Source organism: Ctenocephalides felis, unplaced genomic scaffold (genome assembly GCF_003426905.1).
Source record: "Ctenocephalides felis isolate EL2017-DRISC unplaced genomic scaffold, ASM342690v1 CF-g0.4_SCAFFOLD_01170, whole genome shotgun sequence".
Taxonomy (NCBI): Eukaryota; Metazoa; Arthropoda; class Insecta; order Siphonaptera; family Pulicidae; genus Ctenocephalides; species Ctenocephalides felis.
Genome location: NW_020537324.1, coordinates 69220859 through 69243260, shown reverse-complemented (window position 1 = coordinate 69243260; position 22402 = coordinate 69220859). Strand labels below are relative to the sequence as shown.

The following is a 22402-nucleotide window of genomic DNA, read 5'->3' as shown; positions in this document are numbered from 1 at the left end:
CTGAATTTATTTCAAATTCAGTGTTGATATTTTAGTCTGTACTTGTTGGCGGTTCAATCATGACTAACTCCCAGTTCAATAATAATCAGTTTTACCTGATTCGACACTTATTGTACGAATGAGGGTCGATTTATAAAAGTTTTACACAAATGATGGATTTGGTACCAAATTACAAACTTATCTTAATGAAGATGTGCTAACATAAAATATTACAATAAATACATAACAGTTCTTAATAAGGCATATCAGCATATCAATCAGTATAAATTTGTTTTTGATTGATTGCGTAGATTTCGTTAGGCATTCGGTAAAACATGGAAAATCAAAACGAATTTTTTTGTCATAATTTGCATTTTATTTCTGCAAAGGTTATGCGTTGTTCACAAAAAAGAAGCCCTAAAAAAGGGCAGTGTCAAAATTGTTTGCCAAATTTCGTTCTGGAGAATAAATTCAATAAAAGACAACAAACGCTCTCTTTGATATTACTGAAGAACGATTTGACATTATAAAAATATATGAGGCAAATACATAGACAAATTTTTTTATGTATCAAGAAAGAAAAAATTTAACAAAATGCGATGTATGGTTGAAAAATCAGCATCGATATTGATGTTTAGAAGATGCCGCTCAAATGCTCTTCAGTCTAATTAAATTGTGTGGCAAGCATTCATATATAAATTGTATCACATAAATTATCACTAATATTTTTATGTTCATTGACCTCTCAAATTATATATATATATATATATATATATATATATATATATATATATATATATATCACAATTTATATCTTTCCTTTGATCATTCACAGACTGAATAAATATATCTACTATATAACCGCAGACGCCGGCGTTTTAATAACTGTTCATCAGACGCTATAAACCATTTATTATTTCTCGTTAATCTGATTTTCTATTTTAATTAACACTGAAGCAAAAATTAAAGTATTTAGTCTGCATATTTCGAATAATTTGGAATTTTATAGACGCGAGATAATTAAACTATGCTACTTTGTTAATAAGTAAAAAAATTGGAATAGACTTTTCTATTTCTGAAAACAAAATAAAAAAACACTTTAATGCAAAATTTACCGCTTAAACATTTTTAGCATTTATTCTGTTTCATTTTGGTCCCACAATCCTAAAATAATCATATTTTTTTATTTAATAAATCATTTTTAATACTCTAATGTTACTAATCAAAAACAATAGAAGTCCCAAAACAAATAATCAACATTGATTGTTAAATAATAAAAAAAAAATATCTAAAAATGTAAAATCTTAATATAAAAAAATTTCAAAAAAGAAAATTCTAAAAAAAAAAATCTTTTAATCTCTATAATTGGTGACCCCGACGTAATCTCTGTAAGTCTATAAAGTAACTTTCTTGATAACTAATAATTGATATATTAATTAATTTTATCTAGATAGTTCTATCTATAAGTAGATAAAGGTACATTTAATCTAAAATTAAATTGAAAAAATCAATAATCGGTAACCTCGACGTAATCTTTATAAGCCTATCAAATGACTTTCTTAATAATTAATGTATCAATTAAGTAAATATACACTATAGCTTGAATCTTTTATTTTCATCTAGATAGTTCTATCGATAAGTTAGATAACTGTACATTTCAAATAAATTTTCTTCAGAAAAGAGTTAAACAGGTTAATTTTCTCCCATACTCATTTTTAACTTCACGAAGAAGAAAAATTCTTATTTTCCCGAAAATACAATTTGCTAATTTCATATTTTCTCAACGTTTCAAGTCATTCTGAATCGTATGTTACATGAAATGGATAAAAGGTTAAATATAAATCAATTAAAACATAATATTAAACACAAAGCCTTCAAATTCAAATTCAAACTTCAAATAATATAATTTGGGGAATATGAATCTCATAAGATGTAACAAAGTTGTTTCTAAAATTTATATTTCTGTGTAATTAATTGTTGTGTTTTTTTTTTCAATGATTTGATTGAAAGGGAACAAACTATCTAAAATATTACAATGTATATTATTATAAAAATTGGTTTAATTTTATCAATTCATTAATGTTTGGCTCAATCACAATTTGAAATGTTTCTAAATTTCATATTTATCTATTATAGTACCAGTCATTTGGTGCAAAAAATTAGGATTTGAGAGGAGTTTTGAAAATTAATAATCTTTATAATGTTCTAATGTCTTGGCAAAGGCAGGTCTAGCCATTGCGGAGATACGGAGCAAAGAGTGCAGAAATTAGAAATCAAGTTTCTGAAAGAACAGAGCATCCGATTTGAATGATCCAAAAAACATTCAGTTCGTAATGATAGGGAGAAGTGGTGATTAGTTTTTGGCGAAGGCAGGTCCAGCCGTTTCGGAGATAAGAAGCTAAATATGCAAAAAACAACAGTTTTTGAGAGAACTGAGCATCTGATTTGAATGGTTAAACAAAAATTCTGCTTGTGTTGACGAAACGATTGCCTTTGGCAAAACATTTTATTTTATTTTTTTTAATTCGAAAAACTATTTTCTTTAAAGTAAATTTTATTCTTCGAATCTTTCATTATGGTACGAGAAGTTCCAGCAATTTCCCTTAAGGCACGATGCCATAAACCACTAGTTAAGTCTATTATTAACACATGCCCGAAGGTTCAAGCAACTTGCCTTAAGGTAAATCTGCACTTACACCTAGTTACATTTTTTCATTGCTTAATGAACAAATTATTTGGGAACCACAAAATTTAGAAAATTTCTGGCACTTATATTGGACGAATTAATGATACCTGAAATAATATTATTTAAGCATTAAGAAAGCTAGCAAGTAATATGTATAATAATAAGGTGTACCTTGTGTTCCGAGTTTTTCTAAAAGCAATATTTGTCCCGGATTCTTCCGAGTTTTTGAAAAGTATAGGTCTAAATTAAATCTTCGTTCTTACTTGATAATATAACTATATCCATCAAATATCTGAAAATGTTTTATAACTGTATGCTCATATGAAAACTGCGAGTTAAAATAGCCTCTCATATTCATAATTTTGCTCTTTTATTTTCAGTTTTACGAAAATTAATAAAAATTGTAAAAATTGTAAAAATGAACCTGGAATAAGTGCTAATTATTTTTAAATACTTGTATAAGTTTGCTAAAAAAAGACGGGTTTTATTGCATTCCTAAATGGTATTTGTTATTTTAAATTACATTAAATTTTAACTAAAAATTACCGTCTCGGTTTTGACTTGAAAAAATATGATCACCTTAATAATAATGGCTCGTTTAACATTTCGCAGTTGTCAACCTCTGTCGTACTTTCTCATATTGGAACTGATTTATTTGCATTAGGAATCCAATCGATCTCTATAAACTGAACTCAAACGATTACATATATAATATAGCATAGCGCCTCTATATAATTTGTTTTGGACGTGATTGATATGGCCGATATTAGAAATCGGACTAACACAATAGATTGTTTAAGAACACAATTATGAATTTAATTATAGTTATCTGCGTTATTGTATTCGGTAAATATTTTCGAAATAGTATTATATCATAAAAAGGTAATGGACGCCTACAAAGTGAAATAAATTTTGGGAGAACGTATTGATGGTGAAATGTCGAATATTGATTCATTGTGATATACAGAACACAAAATTGACTTTGTTTATATATGATTTAAATTCATGCAGTATTACTGAATTATTATTATGTTATCCTATGCTGAGAATTATACCTCAGAACAATAATGCATAAAAACAATACATTTACTACAATGAGAGCGTTCACCAGGAAGAGTATCATGCTGAAAGTACATTATTCCTCTCATTGGTAAATTAATTTTAATTATTGTTTGCCGGGTTAAATGTAATAAAAAACCTACTATTAATTACATACTTTGTTCTTTAATAATTAAAAAAGATGGTAATAAAATCTGAGTGTGCTTAAGAGATATGAAGCATTTAGTTAGTAAATAAAGAAAGCGGACAAGCTCTATTTGATAGCGAAATATAAACTATTAATAAGGTTAGTGAAAGCGTTGAAAAACGCTTATTTATCTGTATTGAAGTAGAAAATTTTCATAGTTAAAAAGGAAATCGTATAATGAAACTTTGATAACAAAAATATCTAGTTGTAAAAATTAGAATTTTGGGTTTTAAAATATAGAATCACATCACAGTTTTGTGTCATCCGAATTGTCCTCATGACGAGTATGTCCGTCAAACATGAAGTTGTTTACGTTTCTAGTTTCAGATAAAAATTATGGGTTTCCGACTCATCAATCAAAATAATGCCACTTCTCTATGACGAATATATTCGTCAATCACAGTTAACTGAATAATTTGCCTATCAATACATGTCTGTATCAAAATAATATAAACTAGTTTAAAGTGGCATTTTACGTTAAGGCAAAAGGATTTATTCAGATATTTAGATTAAATTATTAACTGCTTCGATATCGAAATTTCGAAAATCAAGATTTTGCTTGTATGTATCAAAATTGTAGTTTATTATACCACATCTTAATGAATTGACAAAGTTTGTCTTATTACATCATAAAAGCAACTTTTGACAACATTTTACAATAATATTTTATTTAACTTTGATGAATTTTTAAAACTAAACTACTTATCGTAGGCCGTAATATTTCAGTATGTTCTATAAGACCATGATATCTATCACTAAAAAAAATCGGCAAAAAAATTTCAATATTTAATTACAAGAAAACGACTCGGTAGATGTTTACCTAGGACTAATTGATTTTTTAAAATTGATCCAGAATTGTTAGTTAAAACGTGAACAAAATGTTTTATACTTTTTTGCGAATTACAAAGAAACTGAGAAACGTTAGTCATCAACAAGGATACATCGAACGGTTTTTAAATTTTTAAAATCGGTTTAGGCGTTTTTGAGCAAACGTCGATGAAAGGTCTAAATGTTGACTAACACCAAAAAACGTCACTTTACAAACTTTTAAGAATTTTTAAAATTAAACGACTTGTCGTAGGGCCGTAAGATTTTAGTATGATCTAAAAGACCATGATATCTATCGTAAAAAAATAATAAAAATCATCTTTTTTTTTCAAAAAAAAAAAATTGTTCACATGCACACAAATACTTTTTACAAATTTGGCCTCATTCGATTCAGAATGGCTTGAAACGCCGAGAAAACATAAAATTAGCGAATCGGATTTTTTGACGAAAACAAACTTCTCCTTCGGGAAGTTTATAATGGTTCTTTTCCATGACAAATATATTCCTCAATCACAGTCAACTAATTAATTCCATTATCAATACATGTCTGGATTATAATAATAAAAATTATCAATCATAATAAATAATCAATATTCACAACAAAATAAATTAATCATTATACTTTGTATATTGCGAGTTGTTTTATGATGAAATCTAAAACATCCGGTACAATTTTGCAAATAAATTACTTTCGACTGCGTTTGGATTTTTAAATATTTATATTTTATCTCGTTAAAGTTGGAATAATCCGATTGCAGGTATTTTCTCACGAGATCTAACAAAGTTGTTTGTAAAATCAATATAGTTCAAGCTGTAAGTAAAGTTCAGCACAGGAAACTCAGAAAATATCTCAACTTGCTTTCTCGACATTTTGTGCTCGTTACGTGAAAATATGCGAAAAAGCTTTTAGTACGAGTTAAATAGAATAAAACGTTGTTTAGCAAAACAAAAAACACTAGTATTTTATATAAAAAAAGGCTAGCTAAAAGTTTTTTTTTTACCAAGCAGAACTTGATTTCAATACCATAGAGCAGACGCATTAAACATACATCACTTTGTATACTGGTCGATCTCGTTTTTTCAATAACTTGTCCCATTATCTTAAAAGTTAATAATATACTTTAAGTCTAGATGCAAAAACTTCTTTACAAAGAACTAGTTGACTATTTAAATCAGAAAAGTTTTTAGAAAAAACAACAAGTTTCTATCAAAGGCCGTTAACTGTAATTGAAATTCAAGATAAAATATATTGCACTATAACATGATATAAAAGAAACAAGTTATTGAAAACTAAATTGATTTGAAATTTTCATTTCGATATGTAATTTTATAGAGCAATTTATATATACTCTGTTTTGTAACTAAAAATTGTCGATGGTATAAAATTATGAATGCAATCAATTTTGCTGCAGGTTTGCTGTAATTTCATACATCATAAAATAATAACTAGCATTTTTCGAATAGTTTTTCTCGAATTCCATTCATGTCATGTTCCAAATAGATTTTATAGCAAGATATATTAAAAAAAAAAACAGAAAAAAATGTTTTTTGCGTAAATATTGATAAAACAACCATAAGGAGCACAACATATATAGTATACTATTATAATTAGCATTTATAAAGAAGTTATATAACTTTTAATAAAATTGTCTTAAACATTAGAATTCAACAAGTTTTTTTTATTTTTTTTTATCATATTATATTAAATGAGAATTTAAAAACCTGATTTTTGTATCACTTTTAACAAAAAATGAATGTTGATTTACAGGTGGCAATCCAATGGTTGTTCTATCTTTATTTGAAGAATTTATTATCTAATCATTCTAATGTGGATGACATATTGCTATCTACAACATATCCAAGAGAAAACCGATATAACTACTGCTTGATATCAAGTTGTCCGAAGCGAGTATTAAACATGAAACTCCTGAATCGAAGCTGTCCATAACTCTAAATACTAAGCCACGAGAAAGCCAAGTATATAGTGTTCGATCTTCTTAAATTTGTATTACGTTTTAGCATCTTATTTAGAATATTTATTTTATTCTGGGATAAAGTAGCTATGTTATGTCATCAGTCTTCCATAACATTTTTCAAATAAGAGCATATTGAAAATTTAATATTTCCGGTGCACTTATTTTATTTTAATAATTGATGTTTTCTGGATTTTGTATGATTTCTTAAAATTTACAAAAATATACAAAGTTATTTAAAATTCAAAAATTTAGACATACATACTTCATGTAAATAATTTTAAATTTAAATTCCGTTTCAAAATTTATATATTTTATACGCGTTAATCTAAATAATTCTTATAAATAAAAGGTAAGATCCTTGAATGGATTCATTCAAACTGAGCTTGATTAGGTTCCGCTTATATATAGTCTCTAGTAAACATACTTAAATATTTTTAAGCAATATAAAATATGGATAATAAAATCAGTAGTATTTATAATAATCTATTTGAAAATATTTAAAACAATTGTTAATAGTTAATTTGCCTTAAAGGGGTATTCTAGTGTAGCAGCATGGACTTTTTTTTAGGTCATCGTAAAAAAGGCAATCAATTTTTTTTACTATATTTTTATATAATTTATGAGAGTACAAAAAAAGTAAAAAATGTAAATAATTTTTAAAATTAGCAGTCTCTTAATGAAACGATCCAGTAGAGCTCTAGAAGTTTTGGGGACATCGTATTGAAAAAGACAGTTTTGAGAAAAACGAGTTTAAGGATTGAAATAGCTTAAAATTTAAAAAATCCTCTTATATAGTTAAACTTTAAAAATATCTAAAAAAACGCAAAATTGTTTTTTTTTAATTTTCACACTGAATACTCTAACCACTGGTTAAGGCATAATGCCATGCACCACTAGTTTATTTTTAAGTGAAAAAATCGTCAGTACCCATTATTTTGAATCGCTTATAATATTATCTTTTTAGTGTCACATAGAATTCAACTGGTTACCAAAAATAGCTATTACAGTTATAATAACATTTTTACAAAATAAGTGTGACCTTAAATTTACATTCGACAAATATATAGCAAATAAAAGTTTTATAAGTTATTAGTTTGAAGGAAAAATGGATGCTATAATAAGATAGATGAAAAGTTCGATAATGAAATAAATTTCTTTTAAAATGAAACAGAGTTCATAGTGTGCCTCCGCCCGCCTTCATTAACCGAGCGTTTTATGCGTTATGAAAGAGTCTTTGAACGGGCGCATCCATCCGTTGTCCAGTAGTCCGTCCAATCCGGTATTGCAAATTGTAATACTATACTATACTATATACACACATATATATATATATATATATATATATATATATATATATATACGGTCCTACGCGTTGTCTGCGATTGTGAATCAAAAATGCTAATTAATTAATTTATCATTTGAATCAGACCGTGATTGTAAACGGTGCGTGGGTTTCCAGGTGTTTTGAAATTGATCCCGTATTTTAAATTCACTATTAGATTGTAAAAACATACGATGTTTATGGAGAAAATAAGAAAATATTATAAAATGATAATTTTCAACTTTTATTTCAGCCTTGGAGTTCATCAAGAAGTGGGTAAAATCATAGAAGATAGAATAAAATTAGCTAAAGATAGGGCAAATTCTAAATATCACGACGTAAAAAATCCCTAAAAATCGATTACTGATTAATGGTTGTCCCCTAATGTCAAAAAGTTAAAAATATAAGTATTTAAGTATTTAAAATATAACAAATTCTTTAGGTCGTATATTATCATTAAAAATAGTATAATTATTCTGTTTAAAACCAATAAATTTTTTACTAATTAAAAAAAGTTTACGAATAACTTAATGATTAATTATTACAAGAAATTTCAGATATGCATTCAAACTTCTAAGTGCATAAGAAATTAATAAATATGTTATTGTAACTCAGTGTAAAAATACGCAATATTATATAATTATACATTGTTAATTGAAATTAATAATAATGTAATACGCTAAGTAAAAATGTCAAGAATTTAAAAATATAAATAGTTAAGAATTTCAAACGTAACAAATTCTTTAGCGAGCATGTATTTTATTAAAAATACATTCTTTGCAAATTAAAAACAGTTTATAAACAATTTTATGATTAATTTGCAAGATATTCAAAGATTAATTTGCAAGATATGCAGATGGTAAGAAAATATTGTAAAATACACAACGTTTAGAAAAAGTAGTTAAATAATATACAATAATGTGTATTTAATTGAAATAACGATAAAATTCTTTCAGCAATAAAAATACTTAGTATGTTTATTCCGTATAATCTGCTCTACTATAAAGAAACAAATAGACTTTATTTTTAATTGGAATAATGATATCGATAATAATATTATGGCTAATATTGAAACCTTCATATTTGATATGAAAAACTCCACAAAATTTTTATCATACAAGCAAATCCAGCATATCATATCTAAATTCTACCTATATTGTTTCAGCACGAAAATCCATAAAATGAACATATGTTTTCACTCACAAACTCGTTTACTACCAGTTGGAAATTAAACGCATATAATAAATAATTGCAAAATGCATACAAATGCAGTATTTTATGGATTTTATCTACGTCACTGAACAATGTGTGTATTTATGTTAATTTAAATGACGCAATAGAAGATTTTCTAGAATTCTATAAGAAAGTTGCAGGCATAAAAGATGAGTATCTGTTAACCAGCTGACTGATTGAATATACTCGTCAAACAGAATGAGATTTTTTTATATATGAGTATATTCTGAGATGTCAAGTTGTTTAGAATATTTGAGGCTATGAGTATGAAGTAAGTAGCTGTAAGTGGCAAGTTGCAAGACTTAACCCTTTCTACTCGGATGCCGCAATTCGCTAGTGGAAAGGTTTCAGATTCATTTATTTAAATAACTTAAATGGTATTTGTTTTAAATCTGCTTTCAGGCTTTTATGGCGTACATAAGTTATTCAAATTTGTAATTTTTAAAAATTGTGAGATCAGTTATTTAAATGTATTTATTATCTTAAATTGTGAGATCAACGGATATAATATACATAATATTTTTCGGTCAACATTTTTCAATCTGGCATGTACTTATCTGATCAAATCAAAAACATCTAATAATAATATAACCGATTGGCACTGCTAAAACGCCTCGGGTGTTTTAGAAGCAACGGTTGTCTCAAAACATGACAACCGTTAATGCATTTACTAATTGTAAATTAAATTTTAAATGTTGTAAAAGGCCTTAGAGCTCAATCCATCAATTCTCATATGACATTGGCCACGAGAGTAATTTATTTTAAATTCGTCGAAATAGGTAATTGGTATAATTCTGTGGTAATTATTAAACTATAAGAAATAAGCTTTTGAATAAAATAATTTAAATGTATTAAATATTAATTTGTGTTAATTTGTACAAAAATAATTAGAGAAAAAAATGTGTGATTTGAATTAAAGCGAAATCGCATGAAAGTGCTAAAACTAACAAATCAATTATATTTAATCATGATAAGTTATCTCTAACACAAAAGGAAATAAAAAATTCCAAATAATGAAGATATGAAGTTTACTTTTAATAATTCAAAGATTGACGCCGAATAACCCTAATGAAATAAAATTTTATCATTTTATTATATTTACATGGATGTGTGATGTGATATTTAATATTTGATCTTTTTGACCATTGCTGTCTATAATAATCAACCATCATCCTTTGGATTATTAAATTATCTGATAGCTAAGATTAATTTTAATTGTTAAGTAAAAACTAGATGAAGGATGAGATAATATGATTCGGAAGCAAGTGCATCCTTAGTACATTTTAATTTAAGTTAGATCATTAACAATATCCTGAGACAAAACTCGTTTGTCGCATGCCACATATAATAGTTAACAACTAACTCGCTAAATGACATGTCAATTAGTATTTGACAAATGAGATACTATTGGCTTTAATTGTGTGAAAATTTGTAATAAAATATTAACTTCCTCGTAACGCTTCGATGTATTCCTACAATAAAAATAGAATACAGAAAACTCTTGTATAATATGGTAGTTACGTTCCAAAAAAGTATCTAGTACAAAAATAGGGGTTACTTTCCAAAAATTCAAAAAATCATACTACATATTAAATTCTCATGATAAATTAAGATGTTTATTTTTATATTAAATTGAGAACGAATTAAATTCAATATTGATAAAAAGCAAGAACTATTTTTGAAATAAACTATAGAAAATATTAACAGATAAATGTGAATTCTTATTGATTAAGTATAATATTTATTTGTAGGAAGTCTTATTTTATTTCTTGGAAGTCACTACAACTTGCCTTAGGGTTATTCTAGTGCACAAATAAAAATGTTTTTTTTTTGTTTTGTATTTTCAAAGTTTAACTATTTAAGAATATGTGTACAAGAGGACTTATTCTTTTTTCGATCAGCCGCCATTTTATTTACTTTTTAACTTAATCCTAGTATATGCCATTGCAACATTATTATAGATAAATATTTTTATTCATTTCGGTTCAATTTCAGTTAAAAATGACCTAAAATTCATGCTTCTAAACTAGAATACCTCCTTAAGGTAAAATGCCACTTACAACCACTAATTGTATACAGTCGTAGCTTTAAAATATTTTTAACATCAACATTTTAGAATATATTTAGTGCTTTCTCGAAAATTCTCGTCAACACATAAAATTCTGTAACTTCTCCATGACGACTATATTCGTCTATCACACTAAAACTGGGTAAAATAAATTTTAAAATCATTTCAACAAATTTCATTCAAAAATCAGTTCCTACAACATTTATGCTCTAATTCTTATAAAAATCCATATTTTTTAGCTCACCGAAAAATTTCGACAGCTTCTCCAGGGGCGTTCTTTCATCGATTGCAAAACACTCGACAATTTCGGTTCACTTTCTAAATCGGCGCAAAATTATTCTTTTTGCAAACCGTAAACACACGCGCGCACTGTCACTTTCGTTGGCTTGCCAATAAATTAGCAGACGTGGTAAAAAAACACAACAAAAATAAAAGAGTAGTAGGCAAAAAGAACTTTAGGTCACTTTAATTTTAGTTATTTCTTCAGAAAATAACAGTTGTAATTGAATCTTTGTAATCGAGATTATTATTTCAATGTTTTGTTATTTTATTTTGTCAATATTCTGTTTATTATTTATATTTTTGTATTTAGGTTTAATATTTTACTTTGTATAAACCTCAACAATTTTGTATTAAAAAACTTAAAGTTTTGATTAACTCTCCAGAAAATAACAGTTGTAATTGAATCTTATCTCATTTGTAATTGAGATTTTTATTTCAATGTTTTGTTATTTTATTTTGTCTATATTCTGTTATTTATATTTTTGTATTTAGGTTTAATTTTTTACTTTGTATAAACCTCAACAATTTTGTATTAAAAAACTTCAAATTTAATTAACTCTCCAGAAAATAACAGTTGTAATTGAATCTTATCTCATTTGTAATTTAGGTTATTATTTCAATGTTTTGTTAGTTTATTTTGTCAATATTCTGTTTATTATTTATATTTTTGTCTTTAGGTTTAATTTTTTACTTTGTATAAACCTCAACTATTTTGTATTAAAAAACTTAAAATTTTGATTAACAAAAAAAATTGTAATTGAGTTTTTATATAATGAAAACTTATACTTCAAATTGTAGGAAGATAATCGTGATTTGTATTTATTATGTTAATTCAATAGTAATACTTTTTCATCAAACGTAATAGTAAGTAAAACAATATATGTACTATAATTTTAATTAAATCTAAAAAAAATAATATTTTATTTAACTAGATTTTTTTAATATATTTTTAATAGTTAAAAATTAAATAAATATATTTTTGGTATTGAAATATTTGGTTTAATTATTTAATATTTTATATTTAGTTTAGACAAACATATACGGTAATAACTAAAATGATGCATAAGTCTTGAATACGTCTAAGTTAAATTTTTTATCGTTGGTTAAGAACACTAATTTTTCACAGTACTCAGCCAAACATCAAGATTCATTTAAACTTGTTTTTTTTTTACATAAGTTCATCATTACTTTAGTTGATATGGGTAATATTGACGTATTTCGAGTATGTTCATTAAATTCAGTTTTAATTATTTTCACTTTGTTTAAAACAGAACACTAAAAATTCATAACTAATACACCAAGATTCAATTCATAACGTATTCTTTAATAAAACTTATTTTTAATTTAATTACAAAAGACAAACGTCACAGTCAACTATTGTATTATATTTGATTTGAAAATTTCCTTTATATCTCTCAAGTAAAATTTGTTGTCCTTTATCTTTTCTCTTCAGAGTGCGGTAGCGTACTGAAGAGTCCGAACGGAAACGGACGTTGCCAATGCAGCGGCGCGCGGACGGTAGGTTTACGTACGTGCACGTGCGCCGCTGCGGTGTGCGTGTGGTCAACGGCGGAACTGAACGCTATTAGAAGTGGGAAGACGGGGATTATGATAGGCACTCGGCAGATTTACTATGAAAGGCAAAGGTCTTCTGAAACTATTTAGCACTTGATTACCGCCGTCAATAGAATATATAGATGAATTGATGAATTAAACTAGTGGGTTGTGTGGCATCGTGCCTTAAGGCAAATTGCTGGAACTTCCCGTACCGCAACGAAATATTCGAGGAATACTGAATGTTTTCAAATAGATTATTATTAATATTGTCTAATATTTTCTAATATTTATAAGAAATATATAAACTGAATTGCAAAGTTGAAACTATTTGTTTCAAGTATATTAGAATTAGAGTATATTAAGTATATTAGAAGTCAGAATTAAAATTAAAATCTGAATTATTTTCGATATACAAAAAAAAAAATAGAAAAAAAATGTAAAACAATTTTTTTTTCAAAATCAATTGTTTTGTTAAAACAAGCAGAAAGTTCTTTGAATCATTTAAATCGGTAGTTTAGTTCTCTCAAAAACTGTCATTTTTTGTACATTTATCTCTGTATCTTCGAAATGGCTGGGCCTTCCTTTGCCAAAAACTAATCAGCTCATCTCCCTATCAATAGGAATCGAACGTTTTTTGAACCATTCAAATTGATTGATCCGTGCGCCCGAAAACGTGACCGAATAATTGTATCCGCACATACATACACACACATCAATTTTTTCTGAGGTATGCCAAAATGTTCAGAAACCTTCAAAACGTCGAGAAATGTAAAAATTTTCAATTTCGACTTTCAGCCCATATTTTTTCAAGTCAAAACTGGGGTGTCAAGGTTTAGTGATGCTTATCCAGGACGGTGGCGGGAGGGAGTCTGCTAAATAACTTAAATCATAATTACGGACTTCTAGTAAGAACTTCACTATTCAATTATATGCTAAGTATACACTTCATTTACCTATGATATTATCTTATATTTTTCGATCCAAGTTTTTGTATAAAATTCTGTTCTATTCTCTTCACAACTAACTTGAAAAACTAGCACTTCTGCCTGGTAGTCAAAATGTTAGTTTTTCTAATTTTGAAAAGTTAGAATTTATTAATGTGAGAGGCTGTTTTATCACGCCTTTGGAAATTTGTATTTGGAAATTTTCTTGTTCATAACATATTGTTTCATATAAGCATACTCATAGCATATATCATTTTCAAATATTTTAAAGGTAGTTATCATATTATTAAGTAATCGCAAAGACTCAATTTAAATCTATACTTCTCGAAAAGCCAGGACAATCTAGGACAAAAGATCTAAATTCGGGACAAATATTGCTTTTAGAAAAACCGAAGACATGAGATGTAAATCCGGGACTATCCCGGTCAAACCGGGACGAATGGTCACCTTATCTCAATTAACAAATTGCTAAATTCACTAGAAAATGTCTTTGCCTCATCTCTGAGAACTTTTTTTAAGACTGCTTGATTTGAAATTGATTTTTTTTACTATGATTTCAATTTCAACTAGTAGTGCATGGTATTGTGCCTTAAGGCAAATTGCTGGAACCGTGCCGTAATGAAACATTCGAAAAATATTAAATTCTTCCAAATAAATTATTATAAAATACTTTTTATGATTCATATTTTATAGACAAAATATAAAAGCCTATAAAATAGACGTTAATAAAAGTTTACATGAAAAGTAAACAAACACAACTTGACCAAGCGGACTTGGAATAAAGGAACATATTTCTAAAAATTATATAAACTGAATTGCAAAATGAAAATTATTTATTTGAAGTATATAAGTGAATAATAATATATAAATAATATTAAAATTAAAATCCGAAACATTTTTGATATTTAAAAAAAAAATTGAAATTGGAACAAAATAGAATTTTAAAAAATGCCTTTTCCAAAAACCAATATGGTTTCTTCACAAGCATGTTTTTTGAATCGGATGCTTTGTTCTTTCAAAGAATGCAATTTTTTACACTTTTAGCTCATCTCTTGAATCATTCAAATCGGATGCTCTACTCTTTCAAAAACTTTCTTTCCATTTTATGCCTCGTATCTCCGAACCAGCTGGACCAGCCATTCCAAAAACTAATTACTCAAATTTGTAAATTTAGATTTGATAATCTAATTATTTTCTTAATTGTTCGATAATGATTTAACTCACACTATAGACCCGTAATTTTCCTTTATCTATGCTATAGATTTTTTTTTATTATCCTATAGATAATTGGTTCCAGAGTTTTCTAACAAAACGTGTATCGTGCCTAAAGTTGATGTTACCTAAGTGACCTAAAACTATCTAAATGTGTAACAAATTAAATTTTTAGAAAGATTCTGACCTCCAAACAGATTCAGAAATGCAGATAAATCTAATCTAGCTAATAAATAGCATAATACATCAGCGTATTTTGTGTTCATTATCTCAAAATCCCTTTACTGAAATTCCACCATCATAGCTGATAAATAAGAACAAGAAGTCATCACACTTTCGCTACAGTGCAAAGAGCGATTTGCACTGGTTTCATATCGAGTTGTGGCTTTTGATTCGATTGTCATTGTGTCGTTCTTTGTTCTTTTTTGCCGTGTTTTATTCTTTTCCACTACACTGCATTCCAGAACGGATAAAAGGCTTCTATCCACCATCCGTCCATTCATGGTAACATTGGTAACGCAATAATGGACTGGACGACGCCGACACAGATTTTCAAACATTGGGTCGTCAGATTTATTGAGAAATGAAAAAATAAGACTTCTACGTCATTCAAATGATAACGAATTAATTATTGAATAAAAATTAAGAAAAATAGAAATAACAGAGTTCGAAAAATTGAATTGAATTAGGAGTAAGAAGAGAAATACTGGAACTAGAAAGAAGAATGAAGAAAAAAATGGAATGAAGCTGAAAGTTAAATAGAATTAGAAATTTGAAAAAGAGCAAGAATTGAAGAAAATAAGAAGAAAAATGAAGAATATAGAATAGGATACATAAATAGATTGAAAATTATATAAAAATTAAAATGTAAACAAATAAAAATATTGTAGGTGGCTAAATGCTCAGAGTAAGCGAAGCCAAATAAAAATTAAAAAAAAAAAAAAATTAATTTGATATTTCCATAATTAGAATACTGTTTTTGTAAATAGGTCCCTGTTTGGCCAGGGCAGCAATATTTGTCCCTTCGGTTTTCGAAAACTATAGGTTTAAATTGAGTCTTAGCAATTACTAGATAAAAATACAGCTACCCACCAAATGTCCGAATATGCTATATATATATTACATTACAAAACAACGAGCCTGCTTTTATGAATCAATACTTTATGAAAGAGAAATTTCCGAAAGACTCAGAAGCAAAAAAACATAAATATAAAAATATGAGTTATAATAATATAATTAATATAGTGTTAGCATAATTAAAAATCGCCGTCCCGGTTTTGACTTACTCGTCATACACAAAAAATTCTGTCACGTCTCCATGACGAGTATATTCGTCAATCACACTTAACTGGTTAAAGCAAGGTTCAAACTAGTAGTGTATGGCATCGTGACTTAAGGCAAATTGCTGGAACTTTATTATGGTATATAATAAAATATTCGAGGAATATTGAATGTTTTAAAATATATTATTATAAATACTGTGATTTTTCCTATAACTATATTAATCGGAATCAAAATGAAGGACATTGTAATATTTATGAGAATTATATAAACTGAATTGCAAAGTTGAAATCAACTATTTAAAGTATATAAGTGATGTTTAATTTAGCTAGAATTAAAAATTTATTTTCGATATTAAAAAAAATTAGAAATTAGAAATAAAAATTTTTTTTTTTTCAAAAGCAATCGTTTTGTCAATACAAGCAGAAAGTTCTTTAAATCATTGAAGTCGGATGCTTAGTACTCTCAAAAACTGCCATTTTTTGCACATTAGCCCCTCTGAAACGAATGGACCAACTTTTGCCAAAAACTAATCAGTACATCTCCCTATCAATAGGAATCGATTGCTTGAATCATTCAAATCTATTATTCCGTACGCCAAAAATGTTCAAAAAGCTTTGAAACGTAAAGATGTGCAGTAATTTTTAATTTCGATTTTTGGCCGGTTACAATAAGTTACCCTACATGAAGTTAGTATGTGACACAATACATGTTTCATTTAAAAATACCACCATTATTAATTAATTAATCTACGCCAAACAAATTGATTAACAATCTTGATTAAATTTGCTTTCGATACACAACAGTACACTGATTCTTATCAGTAAAAAAAATACAAACAATATTTGTTAGCATTGTTATCACGCTTCATAATTGAATTCATAATTCTATTTGTTTCATTAAGATTTCTGCTAAATAATAAACGTAAACACATCATTAACGTCACAAAGTTTTTCTATTTTTCTATTTTGTTTGCAGTTGCTAACTAGTCAGTTAAGAAAGCTGAGAGTGAGGTCGAGAATAAATGTTAATTTAATATTTTTTCAAATTATGCAGAAAGTTGTTTTACCGCAGATTTTCTGTCAATTGCAAAAGGTAAAAGATAATGTTTATGTAAATTGATTTTCGGAATTATATTGGTACAAAAACATTAGGGGCAAGAGTTTAGCAGTTCTCATAAAAAAATTTGGTTGAACCATAGGTCATGCTAATCAGTTTCATAAGTAACTCCTTAAAGTTGCAAAACTTTAAAGCCTATTATAGAAATAGTTCAATTTTATAACTAATAATCATCACAAAAAAACGTTGTATGATTGTATTGCTAGGAATAGTTCAATTTTACAACTAATAATCACCACAAAAAATGCGTTGTATGATTGTATTGCATAAGACTGTAACAGTACATCCATGCCAAATTTTGATTAATGCATCCAAGAAAAATAGAACAACATTATCTTCTATCATTGCACTTCGCTTAATATCTCCAATAAAAAAAAACATCAGACAGCCATTAATTGTGACCAAACCAATTCAAGTACAATCGATTGATTCGACGCCAACAAAATCAATATCAATTTAAATATGTAGTTGTATAGTAATCGGTTAACTGGAGTAACCGCATCTGTGAAAAATTCCGGAGACAGTTCTTGCTCTACAAATGGCCTTGCTTTACCGGTTTACAAATCTGCGCATTTAGTAAGTAAAACATTGAGAACGGTATTTCTTGACTATTGGACATAAAACTCTTGAATAAACTGTAAACAAATATATGTAAGTACGCACGAAATGATTTGGAATCGATGCCATCATCAAACAGGGTTCGCACATTTATGAAAGAAGTCAGTATATAATATATGATAATTATACCTTAAATTTAAATTTGAAATTTTAATCTTAGTGTGGTTTGCGTAAATGCATTTTCTTCGCTATTGAAAAAAAAAAACCTATCGTATATATAGATAGTATATATATCTGATCAATTATCAAACGATTTCTATGTAACCCCAGCCTAAAGCAAATCTCTAAGCGCGTGTGAGCTATTAAAGGCAAAAATATTTGACGTGTTTTCCTATCGGTTCTAAATAATTCGATATGCAATTTTATCATTGGGACAAGAAACTAAACATTGCGACGCAATTCTACTTATGTTATATAAAATACATTGCAGGAAGTTCTCAGTTGGTTTTATGTACAATTGCATAAAGCGGATTGACCTCAATGGCAATAAAATACCGATGGCTTCAATAATAAATAAATTTCCTATAATAAAGGCTTCAGAATTCACCTACCGATTGTATACGTATAATACTAAATTATAATTTCTGTAATTACTGTGTTACATAACCTGATGTGTTTTTACAACGAAGATGTGGATCATATTTACGCAATTGAGAGTTGATTGCAATTAATTGCAATAAACGTATTAATGAAATATTTTATGACTAAAACATGCAAAATAAAACGTGTTAAAGACTCACCATAGCACAACTCCATTTGAGAAACTAGCTGAGCTCCATTATAAAACACAATCTGTAAAGAACAGAAAATATAAATTAATAAATTGTATTTGAAAGTAAAAGTTAAATTTAATTATTACATACAGGAGTTTGAAATTTTTTGTCAGTTGTTAATATAAATATGTAATGCATTTATTATTTAATATATATATAAATGGAAAGCGATATAAATAGTACTCATAATTCTAGAGCTTGCTAATAATTTTCCAAATTAGCACTTTCGCCAAGACAAGATTGAAAGTGAAAATACGACCCAATTATCTTTTAAAAGCAAAGTCAGATGTATTTATAAATACCAAATACTGCTAGTTAATTTTGTGGTTTTTGTGATATTTTTGCCACATAATATTATTTAGATTTAAAGTAATAGTTATGTGAATTTACTATAGTTTAAATAATTGTTTTGTTATCTTCAAATGAAGATATGATATTTATGATGTAAATTTATAGAATGTATTTTATTCACATAAATGTCTAATAAAATGTAATAATAATCTAATAAAAAACAAAAAACAAAAACTTTTAGTTAATGATTAATTCAGTGGTTTCCAACCTTTTCGTACCAAGCCTCACAGTTCTTAGAAAAAAATATTGTGCGCCCCTTAATTTTGCTAACAATCTAAATTTGTAAATTTCTCAACTAATATCATATTTTATTTATCAGGCTACAAATTTATATAAAATATTATGTAAAAATATATAGAAAAAATAATTATTTACTCATTAATTTTTCATATCATTTCAACATTTTTGATATATTACCGAAAGAAGTATTTTGAGGGGCATTTCTCCCTCAGGGGTATGTCTCACAGATTGGAAGCCAAATGCTTAAAAACACTCATTAAAGGTTGCAAATCATTTTGAAAATTGGTCAATTATTACAAAATATTATGTAAAAAATATACATTGAAAAATAGTTATTTATTGATTAATTTTTCATATCATTTCAGCATTTTTGATAAATTTTCGTGTTTTGATGAGCTCCCCCTCAGAGCACATGTCTCACAGATTGGAAACCAGATGCTCAAACACTCATTAACGGTTGCAAATAATTTTCAAAATTAGCACTCTCGCAAATATATGATTGAAAGTGAAAATAGTACTCAATGGTCATAAAAGCGAAGTCGGAAACTTATTTATTACCGAATACTACTAGTTATTGGGTATATTAGGTGAATTGTACAAATTTCTTGGACAAACAATAAGGCGGGGCGACCATTATTCCAAAACTTTCTGCAAAATTTAATAGAAAATTATAATGAAATATTATATATTTCATTGAATATTTTTTATATAAAATATATGGCCACTTAGCTCCATTCATAATTTGTGATGCTGAATAGTAGATGCGGAAATAGTAAATAATTCAGTATTGTTGCGCATATTTAAATTTCAAGGTTGAAATTTAAGCCGCATGCGTGTTGATATTCTGCGTGCATAAATTTAAATTTTTGTACTATGTCCTTAAGAAAATGATTCGTGCAAATCATTGATAAGTTAAAATATATAAACAACATTGTATAAATATTATCTCGACATGTTTGGAATTAAGAGATACAACATATTTATACTCAACATCAGCGTCACATAAGACAAACAAATTGAGAACATCTCCTATATTTGATCAAACTGTTAGCAACGAGCTGCTCTATTTACCAATTGGTAAATATTATTTGAACTAATTAAATAATGCCATACTCGTGTATTGTGCAACACAAATGTTTTTGTGTAACGAATCAGGAACGTATCCATTATAACCTATTCAAAAACTTAAAAAAAAAACTTAAAATTATCCACCAAAAGATTTGTCATTTTGATTTTAAATTGGTTGTGATATGCGATTTAATTAAACCCCATTTATAATGGTAGTCAGATTATCATATTTTAATAGTCATATACGATGAATTCTATAGCATCCACGTCAAGTATTACGCTTCTATTGTACGCAATTTATTTTTCCAAGCTAATTAGTGATTACGGTAGAAAATAATACGAAAATACCTAAAGAATCAGTCATTACCTTGACAGGTATAATAATTACATAACCGTAAGTTTATATAAAATTCGATTTCGATTTCAATTTCAATTTGAATGCTATAACATTCATGACATATTGCATCATAAAAAAACGAATGCTATAGCACCCATGTCTGCGACCGAGTTAAATTTACTATTTTTAGTTAAAAACTGGCGCAAATAACGTAAAATTCGGTAAATGGTGTGTTTTAATAAAATATTTTTTTTTATTAATTAATTTATCATTTGATTAGATAATATTTAATCAATTTTCTAATTGTGAATTATTTTTTCTTGCCAATATAAATAATTGCAAATATTCTTACAGAAATTTTTATATTTTATATAGATTCTGGGATTATACATACAACTTTAAAAACAAATTGATCGCACTATTTGTCTAAATCTAATTTGCAAAACCTCTATGTAAACAAAAATATAATTATTCTATTTATGTTATATAATAATACTAATTAGTGCTCTAAGAAATCATAGTCTGAACTAAAGGTGCGTGCACTTGATTGCAATTTACAGTAATTATTTGTAACTCATTTTATATTTATGCACTGAAAAATCAAGAGGCTGATATGCCTCTAATGCTAACTATTTTAATATAAATTTAATTTTTTAATTAATGGAAATAATCCATGTATTATCGTTGATAATGTATTAATGATTGTTTAAACAGGCAGTCTATACATACATATTTTGACGAAGTTATATTCATCAATGCTTTGGTTGCAACTCTGATTGTTATATAATATGGAATGAATATAAAAAAAAAATAAAAAAATGTTTTTGTTCAAAATTCATTCATATATTGAATGATGCATTTATCGAGAAAATATGTATAAAAATTTTATAGAAAAAAGTAATTTTTGCAACAAACAACACATATAAAAAAACTAGAAGGTTAAATATCTTGAAAACGAAGAGCTACAATGATGTTTAATATTGGTACAATACGTGAATTCTATTAATGGGACAGAAATAAAGTTAGTTATACCCCAAAAATATACCTATTTATAATTTTTAAACTTTATTTCAGTTTATTTATTTAGTGTGTTGTTCTTAAAACTACAAATAAATTTGCTTATGAGTAGCTAAATTTTCAACAAAAATATCAGTACAAAGTACAACTATAATAAATAAGAATTTATATAAAATATAGAAATCTTGCATGAAAATTTACAATTATTTATATTTATAAGTAAAAAATTATTCTCAATTAGTAAATTTATAAAATATTAACTAATC

General features: G+C 27.0%; 1 long non-coding RNA gene across 1 annotated transcript in view; it reads right to left on the bottom strand.

The window, feature by feature from the left end:
* Positions 1-22402, bottom strand: part of LOC113366395 — a 54397-nt gene that overhangs the window by 28459 nt on the left and 3536 nt on the right. The window contains exon 2 of the long non-coding RNA XR_003366275.1: positions 19091-19142. This is a non-coding gene — a long non-coding RNA (uncharacterized LOC113366395). The remainder of the gene's footprint in view (positions 1-19090; positions 19143-22402) is intronic.